Source organism: Moschus berezovskii, chromosome 6 (genome assembly GCF_049115385.1).
Source record: "Moschus berezovskii isolate FMDL1 chromosome 6, NW_MosBer_1.0, whole genome shotgun sequence".
NCBI lineage: Eukaryota > Metazoa > Chordata > Mammalia > Artiodactyla > Moschidae > Moschus > Moschus berezovskii.
The window spans coordinates 19,313,461-19,327,219 of NC_142465.1; the positions used below are offsets into that span (position 1 = coordinate 19,313,461).

At 38.7% G+C, this 13,759-nt stretch overlaps 1 pseudogene; it reads left to right on the forward strand.

Annotated features, from left to right (window-relative positions):
* Nucleotides 1-7,082: 7,082 nt before the first annotated feature.
* Nucleotides 7,083-8,221, forward strand: LOC129536786 (haloacid dehalogenase-like hydrolase domain-containing protein 2 pseudogene; annotated as a pseudogene).
* The last annotated feature ends 5,538 nt before the right edge of the window (nucleotides 8,222-13,759 follow it).

Below are 13,759 nucleotides of genomic sequence, written 5' to 3' on the forward strand. Positions count from 1 at the left end.
GACATTTCACCCCAAAACAATGAATTTCACCTTTTTCTCAAGTGCACACGGAACCTTTTCCAGGATAGATCACATCCTGGGCCATAAATCTAGCCTTGGTAAATTCAAAAAAGTTGAAATCATTCCATGCATCTTTTCTGACCACAATGCAGTAAGATTAGATCTCAATTACGGGAGAAAAACTATTAAAAATGCCAACATATGGAGGCTGAACAACACGCTGCTGAATAATGAACAAATCATAGAAGAAATCAAAAGAGAAATCAAAATATGCATAGAAATGAAAGAAAATGAAAACACAACAACCCAAAACCTCTGGGACACTGTAAAAGCAGTGCTAAGGGGGAAGTTCATAGCAATACAGGCACACATCAAGAAACAAGAAAAAAGTCAACTAAATAACCTAACTCTACATCTAAAGCAACTAGAAAAGGAAGAAATGAAGAACCCCAGGGTCAATAGAAGGACAGAAATTGTAAAAATTAGGGCAGAGATAAATGCAAAAGAAACAAAAGAGACCATAGCAAAAATCAACAAAGCCAAAAGCTGGTTCTTTGAGAAGGTAAATAAAATTGACAAACCGCTAGCCAGACTTATCAAGAAACAAAGGGAGAAGAACCAAATCAATAAAATTAGAAATGAAAATGGAGAGATCACAACTGACAACACAGAAATACAAAGGATTATTAGAGAATACTATCAGCAATTATATGGCAATAAAATGAATAACCTGGAAGAAATGGACAAATTCCTAGGAAAGTACAACTTTCCAAAACTGAACCAGGAAGAAATAGAAAATCTGAACAGATCCATCACAAGCACGGAACTAGAGGCTGTAATCAGAAATCTTCCAGCAAACAAAAGCCCAGGTCCAGACGGCTTCACGGCTGAATTCTACCAAAAATTTAGAGAAGAGCTAACACCTATTCTACTCAAACTCTTCCAGAAAATTGCTGAGGAAGGGAAACTTCCAAACTCATTTTATGAGGCCACCATCACACTAATCCCAAAACCTGGTAAAGATCCCACGAAAAAAAAGAAAACTACAGGCCAATATCACTGATGAACACTGATGCAAAAATCCTTAACAAAATTCTAGCAATCAGAATCCAACAACACATTAAGAAGATCATACATCATGACCAAGTGGGCTTTATCCCAGGAATGCAAGGATTCTTCAATATCCACAAATCAATCAATGTAATACACCACATTAACAAAATGAAAAATAAAATCATATGATTATCTCAATAGATGCAGAAAAAGCCATCGACAAAATTCAACATCCATTTATGACAAAAACCCTCCAGAAAGTGGGAATAGAAGGGACATACCTCAGCATAATAAAAGCTATATATGACAAACCCACAGCAAACATTATCCTCAACGGTGAAAAACTGAAAGCATTTCCCCTAAAGTCAGGAACAAAACAAGGGTGCCCACTCTCACCACTACTATTCAACCTAGTTCTGGAAGTTTTGGCTGCAGCAATCAGAGCAGAAAAAGACATAAAAGGAATACAAATAGGAAAAGAAGAAGTAAAACTTTCACTGTTCACTGATGACATGATCCTCTACATAGAAAACCCTAAAGACTCTACCAGAAAACTACTAGAGCTAATCAATGAATACAATAAAGTTGCAGGATATAAAATCAACACACAGAAATCCCTTGCATTCCTATACACTAATAATGAGAAAATAGAAAGAGAAATTAAGGAAACTATTCCATTCACTGTTGCAACAAAAAGAATTAAATACTTAGGAATATATCTACCTAAGGAAACAAAACACTTGTACATAGAAAACTATAAAACACTAGTGAAAGTAATCAAAGAGGACACTAATGGATGGAGAAATATACCGTGTTCGTGGATTGGAAGAATAAATATTGTAAAAATGAGTATACTACCCAAAGTAATTTATACATTCAATGCAATCCCTATCAAGCTACCAACAATATTTTTCACAGAACTAGAACAAATAATCTCACAATTTGTATGGAAATACACAAAACCTCCAATAGCCAAAGCAATCTTGAGGAAGAAAAATAGAACTGGGGGAATTAACCTGCTGGACTTCAGGCTCTACTACAAAGCCACAGTCATCAAGACAGTATGGCACTGGCATAAAGACAGAAATTTAGATCAATGGAACAAAATAGAAAGCCCAGAGATAAGTCCATGAACCTATGGACACCTTATCTTTGACAAAGGAGGCAAGAATATAAAATGGAGAAAAGACAGTCTCTTTAACAAGTGGTGCTGGGAAAACTGGTCAGCCACTTGTAAAAGAATGAAACTAGAACACTTCCTAACACCATACACCAAAATAAACTCAAAATGGATTAGAGAGCTAAATGTAAGACCAGAAACTATAAAACTCCTAGAGGAAAACATAGGCAAAACACTCTCCGACATAAATCACAGCAGGATCCTCCAAGACCCACCTCCCAGAATATTGGAAATAAAAGCAAAAATAAACAAATGGGACCTAATTAAAATCAAAAGCTTCTGCACAGCAAAGGAAACTATAAGCAAGGTGAAAAGACAGCCTTCAGAATGGGAGAAAATAATAGCAAATGAAGCAACTGACAAAGGATTAATCTCCAAATATGCAAGCAGCTCCTGCAGCTCAATTCCAGAAAAATAAATGACCCAATCAAAAAATGGCCCAAAGACCTAAACAGACATTTCTCCAAAGAAGACATAAAGATGGCTAACAAACACATGAAGAAATGCTCAACATCCCTCATAATCAGAGAAATGCAAATCAAAACCACAATGAGATACCATTTCACACCAGTCAGAATGGCTGCTATCCAAAAGTCTACATGCAATAAATGCTGGAGAGGGTGTTGGTGGGAATGCAAACTAGTACAACCACTATGGAGAACAGTGTGGAGATTGCTCAAAAAACTGGAAATAGAACTGCCATATGATCCAGCAATCGCACTCCCAGGCATACACACCAAGGAAACCAGAATTGAAAGAGACACATGTACTCCAATGTTCATTGCAGCACTGTTTATAATAGCCAGGACATGGAAGCAACCTAGATGTCCATCTGCAGACGAATGGATAAGAAATCTTTGGTACATATACACAATGGAGTGTTACTCAGCCTTTAAAAAGAATGCATTTGAACCAGTTCTGATGAGATGGATGAAACTGGAGCCTATTATACAGAGTGAAGTAAGCCAGAAAGAAAAACACCAATACAATATACTAATGCATATATATGGAATTTAGAAAGACGCAAATGATTGCCATGGATATGAGACAGCAAGAGACACAGATGTATAAAACAGTCTTTGGGACTCTGTGGGAGAGGGTGAGGGTGGGATGGTTTGGGAGAATGGCAATGAAACATGTATATTATCATATGTGAAATGAATCGCCAGTTCAGGGTCAATGCATGTTACAGGATGCTCAGGGCTGGTATGCGGGGATGACCCAGAGGGAGGATAAGGGGAGGAGTGAGGTGGGAGGGGTTTCGGGAGGGGAAACTCATGTACACCCGAGGCGGATTCATGTCAATGTATGGCAAAACTAACCAATATAATATTGTAAAATAATTAGCCTCCAATAAAAATTAAAATTAAAAAAAATAAAATAAATATTAAAAAAATAATAAAATAAAATAACAGAACGACTGAAATAGATATTTTATGGACAAGGCAGTCATAAGAATCTATAACTGTGTGTACATACCTATTAAATGATATTATTTTGATTCTAATTTTTGTTTAAATCTGTATCCGGTTTCATTCACTTTCATTTATACATACTATGAAAGACATTTTTCTTTTTGGTATTGATATTTTAAGATTATCAAATGTTCTTCTAAACAATCATATATCAAATTATTGAATTAAAAGTAATTAATCTGCCAAATCGCAGTGTGTATTAAATATTCACTTGGCAGAAACCTAACTCAAAGTAGAGAAATTTTAAAAGTAGGCCACTCTCGCAATAACTAAGAAGGATGGGTTAGAGGTGACAGAAGCTAAGAGTGGATCTAGGATTCACATATTGTTCTTAGAACTCTTTCTACCTGCTCACCCTGCTTCTCTGAGTTTTGGGCCTTATTCTCTGTTAATGCAATCAGGTTTCCTCTTTGTGGTGGGGAAAATATGCAAGGCCAGCATTTAAATATACTTTCTGCACTGTGAATCCAGAAATAAGAAAGTAACTTTTAATCCTCCTAACAAAGAAAGAATGTCCCACTTTAGGCTAAAGAATATGCTTGCTTTTGAAACCAGTCACTGTGGACAGGACAATGAGTCAGTCTGAAGGCCTACATGAAAACCTAAGTCATATATCCTCTCCTAAATCTGGGAGTAGTTGAGGTAATTTATGTCCTCTGTATATAATTTTGTACACATATATACACATATATAATTTATTTTATATATAAATATATATATATATATTTTACATATAATTTATTTCTAGCTTCCCCAAAAATGTAAGCAGAATTTTTAAAGTTTTCTTCCAGTCCACACAGGAATAGCTTATGAACATATTGGCTCAGCTGATAAAGAATCTGTCTGCAATGTGGGAGACCTGGGTTTGATCCTTGGGTTGGGAAGATGCCCTGGAGAAGGAAAAAGCTACCCACTCCAGTATCCTGGCCTGGAGAATTCCAGGGACTTTATAGTCCATGGGATCACAAAGGATCGAACACAGCTCAGTGACTTTCACTAGTTGGCATTTGTTGCTGAGAAATGGAATTTACAGGGTGCAGTGGACTTGGTTTTCCACATTTAGTTCAATTCATTACAGTTATGATTATTCCAAGTGAGAAAACTGAGATTTAGAGATGTTTTTCAAGTACCCCAGGTGAATAAGGATTCTATTTCAGAATTCCAGACCTCAATTCATGTTTCTCTTCTTTTGTTTTTGTTTTTCAATTGTGAATGAAATTGCAAACAAAGCAGGTCCAGATATTGATGCATTTTATCATCTTATTTATTTATTTAAATTTCTGTACTATCATTAGCTTGTCTTTTGAAGCCAACTATATCCCAAAGCCAGTAAAATTCCAAATGTGGCTTAATGAATGCTTATAAATTACTTTTTGATGAATGAGAAACAATGACTCCATTTACAATATAAGACTTCCTAGTTCTTGATGAAATTGCTAATTTGTATCAATAGAATTAGAAAAAATCACCTTGGATCTTACAACAATACAGTTAAGTGAGCATATTTCTTAATTTTCTGTTCATTTTGTGGAAGAAAATTTGAGCACCATTAGCCTAAGGCTTTATTCAAAAATACTGGACATGAGAATGTTCACGAGCTTTGTCATGAAGAAGGAAAGAAAACTGTAGCTCAGTTTTATTTAGCAAGGTTGTACACAATTGAGCTAATTTTGGAAATGAAAGTAAAAGAAAGAAAGTGAAGTTGCTCAGTCCTGTCCGACTCTTTGTGATCCCATGGACTGCAGTCTACCAGGCTTCTCTGTCCATGGGATTTTCCAGGCAAGAGTACTGGAGTGGGTTGCCATTTCCTTCTCCAGGGGATCTTCCTGACCCAGAGATTGAACCCAGGTCTCCTGCATTGCAGGCAGATGATTTCCCCTCTGAGCCAGTTGGTTTCAAAATCAGTTCTAGGAAGAGGGAGAAATTGTTTTGCAGATTGGTAATTTATTTGTTGGTCCATTCTAATTTCTCAAGAAGTATGAGGAGAAAGAGTTAGCGACTAAGGTCATGTGTCAGTAGGGTGGGAAGAAACAGCTGTGTGAGACAGGGACATGCCTTGATGGAAACTGTCAGTCTTTCAACTCACTTACAATTCTATTCTAGTTTATGGAGTGTAGACTCATCTCCCTTCATTTACGTTTAGATTGAGGCCAAAGCCTTTGACTGTGTGGATCACAATAAACTGTGGAAAATTCTGAAAGACATGGGAATACCAGACCACCTGACCTGCCTCTTGAGAAACCTGTATGCAGGTCAGGAAGCAACAGTTAGAACTGGTCATGGAACAATAGACTAGTTCCAAATAGGAAAAGGAATACGTCAAGGTTGTATATTGTCACCCTGCTTATTTAACTTCTATGCAGAGTACATCATGAGGAACGCTGGGCTGGAAGAAGCACAAGCTGGAATCAAGATTGCCGGGAGAAATATCAATAACCTCAGATATGCAGATGACACCACCCTTATGGCAGAAAGTGAAGAGGAACTCAAAAGCCTCTTGATGAAAGTGAAAGAGGAGAGTGAAAAGGTTGGCTTGAAGCTCAACATTCAGAAAACAAAGATCATGGCATCTGGTCCCATCACTTCATGGGAAATAGATGGGTAAACAGTGGAAACAGTGTCAGACTTTATTTTGGGGGGCTCCAAAATCACTGCAGATGCTGATTGCAGCCATAAAATTAAAAGACACTCCTTGGAAGGAAAGTTATGACCAACCTAGATAGCATATTAAAAAGCAGAGACATTACTTTGCGAACCAAGTTCCGTCTAGTCAAGGCTATGGTTTTTCCCGTGGTCATGTATGGATGTGAGAGTTGGACTGTGAAGAAAGCTGATCGCCAAAGAATTGATACTTTTGAACTGTGGTGCTGGAGAAGACTCTTGAGAGTCCCTTGTACTGCAAGGAGATCCAACCAGTACAATCCTGGGTGTTCATTGGAAGGACTGATGCTAAAGCTGAAACTCCAATACTTTGGCCACCTCATGTGACGAGTTGACTCACTGGAAAAGAGTCTGATGCTGGGAGGGATTGGGGGTGGAAGGAGATGGGGACGACAGAGAATGAGATGGCTGGATGGCATCACCAACTCGATGGACATGAATTTGAGTGAACTCCGGGAGTTGGTGATGGACAGGGAGGCTTGGCGTGCTGTGATTCGTGGGGTCGACTGAATTGAACTGAACATTGTCTATCTGGACTGCTATTAACAGAACTCTATTAATGTACCTGAAGATTTATTTATAAGATCCAGCTTTTAAATTCCTTTTTTACCTGTTTCCGGCGTCGTCAGGCCACTTCCCCAGCAAGGACGCTGTGAAGGGGTGCGGCGGTGCTGACTTCTCCGCTAGCCGGGCCTTCGCCTTTGCTGAGAATGGCTCTGCGAGCCCGGGAATGAAGGATGGCAGCACGCCGTGCATTAAAAGCTGTTTTGGTCAATCTCCATGGCACACTTCACATTGAAGATGCAGCTGTGCCAGGCGCATAGGAAGCACTTAAAAGGTTACGTGCTACTTCTGGAATGGTTAGGTCTGTGACAAATACAACCAAAGAGAGCAAGCAAGACCTCTTGGAAAGATTGAAACAACTGGAATTTGATATCTCTGAAGATGAAATATCCACGTCTCTGACTGCAGCCAGAAACTTGGTAGAGCAGAAACAAGTTCAACCCATGCTGCTGGTTGATGATCGGGCTCTACCTTATTTTAAAGGAATACAGACAATTGATCCTAATGCTGTGGTCATAGGATTGGCACCAGAGCATTTTCATTATCAAATTCTGAATCAAGCCTTCCGGTTACTCCTGGATGGAGCGCCTCTGATAGCAATCCACAAAGCCAGGTATTACAAGAGGAAAGATGGCTTAGCCCTGGGGCCTGGACCATTTGTGACTGCTTTAGAGTATGCCACCGATACCAAAGCCACAGTCGTGGGGAAACCAGAGAAAACGTTCTTTTTGGAGGCATTGCGGGGCACTGGCTGTGAACGCGAGGAGACCATTTTGACTGGCGATGACTGCAGAGATAATGTTGGTGGGGCTCAGAGTGCCGGCATGCGGGGCACCTTAGTCAAGACGGGGAAATATCGAGCAGCAGACGAAGACAAAATTAACTCAGCTCCCTACTTAACCTGTGAGAGCTTCCCGCATGCCGTGGACCACATTCTGCAGCATCTGCTGTGAACCATTATGTGAATCCGAAGCAACTTGAAACGCAGCTTTTCATCGACTGGAATGAACCCCTCAACACGCTCAGCGCCGGCCTAGACAGACACAGGCCACTCAGCGCTGCTCACCGTTTAACCCTCTTTTATTGTGCAGTAATTAGAAAGAAAAGTATTGAGTTGCAGCCAGCCACTCAGCCTGGCTAATCCCTTTTATTTTGTAAAAGAAGATGAGATCCAGAAAAAGGGATAGCTGAGATTGCATGTTCCTTTTAAAATATTCATCAGGTTAGCGGGGCTGGAGGAGAGTCTGCTGCAGGGAGCCTTGTTCTCTGCCCTCTCCTCACTGGTAAATTGGTGGGGTTCAGACCGACTACAGTTGAATGGTGTCTTTTTAAGTTATAAAGCACTGTACTGAAGGGTGCATTAGGCTGTAGTTTTAATACAGAGTTCAGCTGTAAAATCCTGTTAGAAGGGCCAAGTGGAGTACAGGACAAGCAGCGAAATAAATTGTTCTTTAGCCCAAGTGATGGAGTGGATTTGCTTTCACGGATGTTGAAAACTAGATTAGATACTGTATTATTCCCAGCCTGGGTGACTCCTTTTTCTCTTCATTAACCAGAGATAACTAATTTAAATTTAGAACCTGATTTTAATTTAAAATAATATTTCCATTAATAACCTATTCATTGCAGATACCTATTATACTGTGTAACAGTTGTTTTGGAAATTTTATGTAAAATTAAAACTATCAGTATTTCACATATATAAAAAAAATTCCTTTTTAAAATGAGTCACTTGGGGACCTCCCTATTAGTCCAGTGGTTAAAATTCCCTTGCCAGTGTAGGGAAACAATCATGGATTAGGGAACTAAGATCCTACATGCCCTGTGGTACAGCATAAATAAATAAGTTATTTGTACTTAACCTAATCAAAATCCCAAATTTAACCAAAACAAAACAAATATTTAAAATCCTCTTTCACTCATTGTCACTAAATGTTTTAAAAAATATACCCTTGACAGCTTTGATCTACATTCTAATATCAGCTATAATTGGAAAATAAGAAATAGTTAGGGCTTGCATAATACATGAATATAATATTATACATAATTTAACACAGTAGTGAAAGGGGTGAATTAATATACCTTAATGTAAGCTAACATTTGAAATCTGTGTTGCTTAAATGTATTACTTGGAAAATAACATCAAAAATTCTGTTCACTGGAAACTGTATAATAGGAATCCTGAAAATGGATGAGAACTAAATAACGTTCATTATGGAAATTCATTTTCTAATAACATATCAGTGCAGTCCCTTCCATTGTATTAATATAATATGCTCTCCTGATTTACAGGGCACCTTCTTATGTAAAAGTTATCAGGTCACACATAGTTAATAATTCAATTTATCAGCCTAACTTGAAATAACTGATTGCCTTATTGAGCAATATAATTAAAATATGTCTATTCTGTTTTGCATTTAGCTTATTAACATGGTGACAAAACATTTAAAGGTTCCCAGTCATCACCACAAAACAACATGGAAGGAACAGCAAAGAAGCCAAGAGGTACCTGTTTATGCACAGTGTGTTCATTGGACCCACTGTATCTTTGGATCAGACTGGTTTTGAAAACAGAGTGTTTGTAAAAATAACAAATACAGTCACCACAATAGAGAATCTCTCTGTTTTGACAATAATAAAAATTAAAATATATCAGTTGCATAATTTCTTCCACAACATTGCTGTAATCTGGGAAACACAAATGTTTCACCTTGTCAATATTTCATTGTCAATATGGAGACCGGTCCTGGGTGTTCATTGGAAGGACTGATGCTGAGGCTGAAACTCCAAAACTTTGGCCACGTCATGTGAAGAGTTGACTCATTGGAAAAGACCCTGATGCTGGGAGGGATTGGGGGCAGAAGGAGAAGGGGATGACAGAGGATGAGATGGCTGGATGGCATCACCGACTTGATGCACATGAGTTTGGGTGAACTCCGGGAGTTGGTGATGGACAGGGAGGCCTGGCATGCTGTGATTCATGGGGTCAAAGAGTTGGACACGACTGAGTGACTGAACTGAACTTACTGACTGATTCATTTTAAACAAATATTCATATAATACATATTGTCTTTTTACCTATAATGTATAGGAAGCCATTTCCATAAATCAAATAGTTAATGTTACTCAAGCACAACTTCCTAGCATTTGATTAAATTGAAAATATATGGCAAAATTAACTGAAACTTGTGCCAAATAGTCAATTTTTTATGAGTAAATTTAAATGTAGCTTCTCTCTTGACTAACATCTTCCCCGGAATAAATGCAGCAGAGTGACACTAACTGACTCACACCAAAATAAAGTTTAAAGTATATCAAAGCTGCTGTACACCGTGGCCCACAGCCTTCCCCCTCCTGCAGAAATCCAGTGATATTAAAGACTCTTGCCTGCCTGAGAGGTTAGAAACAGAGATTCTAGAGATAGCTACTTGGGTACAAACTTTGACTCTCCCACTCACTGCCTTTAGGACTTTGGACAAACTGCTTAAATTATCTACTTTAGTGTGCTTTTCAAATAAGAGAAATAAGAAAGAAAAACCTATCCTCAGCATTGCTGTGATAGTTACATGGTTAGGTAAGTGCAAAGCACTTTAAAACAGTGCCTGTTTCATAGTGTGACCTGTGTACATGTGATTTCATATTACTGTTTAGCTCCATCCCTGTTCTAGATGTTCAGGGTGTTTTTCTGTGAGGGAAATGACTTTAAATAAAGATTAAGGCATAACTCTGAGCAGAGACGTGGGGTTTTCCCAGGTGGTGCTAGTGGTAAAGAATCTGCCTGCTGATGCAGGAGATGCAGGGCACCTAGGTTCAATCCCTAGATAGGCAAGACCCCTGGAGAAGGAAATGGCAACCCGTTCTAGTATTCTTGCCTGGGAAATCCCATGGACAGAGGAGACTGGTGGGCTACAGTCCATGAGGTTACAAGAGAGTCAGACACGGTGAGCACAAGCACATATATAGAAACTGAACAGAGACATAGAATTTGGGTGACTCTCAAGAGTCCCTTGGACTGCAAGGAGATCCAACCAGTCCATTCTAAAGGAGATCAGTCCTGGGTGTTCATTGGAAGGACTGATGCTAAAGCTGAAGCTCCAATACTTTGGCCACCTAATGCGACGAGTTGACTCACTGGAAAAGACTCTGATGCTGGGAGGGATTGGGGGCAGGAGGAGAAGGGGACGACAGAGAATGAGATGGCTGGATGGCATCACCGACTCGATGGACATGAGTTTGGGTGAACTCCGGGAGTTGGTGATGGACAGGGAGGCCTGGCATGCTGTGCTTCATGGGGTCACAAAGAGTTGGACACGACTGAGCGACTGAACTGAACTGAACTGAACTGAATAACTTGAGCATCCCAAGGAAGTGGACTCAATGATAATTTCCATCAAAATTCAACCTTTAGGATCATGCATGGAGATAAGAACGGAAGGTCAGATTTTTGTATTTTTGTTCTTTTTTCTCTTTCTAAGGTTATTCCTAGAGAGTAGACTACTACACAGGCTTCCCTGGTAGCTCAGCTGGTAAAGAATCAGCCTGCAATGCAGGAGAACCCAGTTTGATTCCTGGTTTGGGAAAATCCCCTGGAGAAGGCATAGGCTACCCACTCCAGTATTCTTGGGTTTCCCTGGTGGCTCAGATGGCAAAGAATCCCTCTGCAATGCAGGAGACCTGGGTTTGATTCCTGGGTTGAGAAGATCACCTGGAGAAGGGCATGGCTATCCACTCCAGTATTCTTGCCTGGAGAATCTCCACGGATAGAGTAACTTGGCAAGCTACAGTCCATGGGGTCGCAAAGAGTCAGACATGACTGAGTGATTAAGCACAGCTCAGACCACTACAGGTCCACTTTCAATGTAGTTTTGGTTCAAAGTATTAGTTCTAAATCTGTCTCCAAGAAAATACTCAGAAAATATGTGAATTTTGAAAGTAATTCTAATTATCGTTTTACAGACAAAATAATTCAACTTAAAAATGATTACTTAATCTTAGTCACACAAGTAATTACAATATTTAATCCATATTGGTATCAACTAGTCAGGCTTCTAGTTAAATTCATAGATTAAATACTTCCCTTTGCTATTTCACTATATCAAACCAATCAAGGGTAAATTCAGTTTAAAAAATAAAATGGCTGAGCTACTGTCAAATGAAAGATTTTAGCATTAGAACAGACCATGCTGTCCAAGTTGAAATCATAAGGCAAGACTTGTAATCCAGATGCATAAGCAATTTTATTCTGAAGTTATCAAAACTGCGTGTTTTCCTGAGTTTTGTTTGTGCTCCTTTGATGCTGTCTCTTCAGTGTTAATAAGTACAGTTTTTCCCATGTGAATGATGCTATGGTCTTTCATCTTAGATTTTACCTTCTCTTGCCCCCACTTCTTTTCAAAAAGTCCGATTATTATACTTCAAAAATCCCTCTTTGTCCCCTCTTTATCTCCCATCCATTCATATCTCTAGCTCACTTCAAGATTTTACCAGTTTTGCCTGGATTGTCTCTTGATCTCCTTTCTCAATAATCTTCCCATTAAAGTCTGAGTGTCAAAACCTTAGAATTATACATAAAGGCCCTACATAATGAGACCTAACCCCTTTCACTACCTCTTTACTCTTTAAGTGAAAATGTGAAAGTGAAAGATACTCAGTCCTATCTGACTCTTTGCGACCTAGCAGACTGTATCCCACCAGGCTCCTCTGTCCAAGGGCTTCTCCAGGCATGAATACCGGAGTGGGTTACCATTCCCCTGAGGGGATCTTCCCAACCCAGGGGTCAAATCCCGGTCTGCCACATTGCAGACAATCAGACTCCTTTCCTTATCCTTACCTCTCACAAAAGTAGGAGGACAGATGGCCCCAGCTTGCTAGTCGCAGTATCCTCACTTTATTGGCAATGGTTACTGGTCTAGAACTGATTTATCCTGTCCAAACAGAGTCTGTTTCCAGTGTTTTTCTTATGGTACAAACAAGAAAACTCTATTGTTCTGTACACAAGGAACAGGAAACATGAGATCTGGGTCAGCTAATGGCCATGTTCCCCATTACACGAAAAAACCTGTTTGTAGGATAACAAATGATGCTAAATGGAGAGGAAAGATGCATAGAGAAATAGTATTTCCAGAGGTGAATTCCTTGTATAAACCCAGAAGTTTCTAGAGATGCCAGGATTGCAATCCTTTAATTGTCTGAGACTCTTTTCTTTAAAACATACCTCCTTTTTTGTATAAGCAAATTAACTAGGTTTCTATCACTCACAACCACAGAGTCCTAACTATGAAAATACCCAACTATAAAAATGCCACAGGCTATCTGAGTACTCTCATTTTCTGTTGATTTATGTTTGCATATTTCATTCCCCAAATAAGGCTGAAAATTTAAGGGATGAGAAGAGATGGTAATGATTGGTATATGATTCTGCAAATATTAACACAACAAATAATACATAATTATTAAATAAATATGTTAACAGATTATAAACTTAGCAAAGCTTTGAAAATAAAGCAAATTTAAACTCATACACAATTATGGATTTTGAAATAATGAATTTTTATAAATCAGTTTTAAAATGTTTTCTCATAATAAAATTGTAAATTATATTTGACCACAGTACTGTTACTGCCCAATGTTACCATTTTGCAATGAAAGACATAGGCCCCATACTGATTAAACTTAACCAAAATTACAGATTTTACATGTGACAATCTCCTCAACCTTACACAGACATGAGGCAAAAAAAAATGAAAATAGTTTTATAGCATTTGCTTGGAAGGTTCAAGCAAAAGTAATTCAGTGAGTTAAATTAGATAAAATTACTTAGTCATCT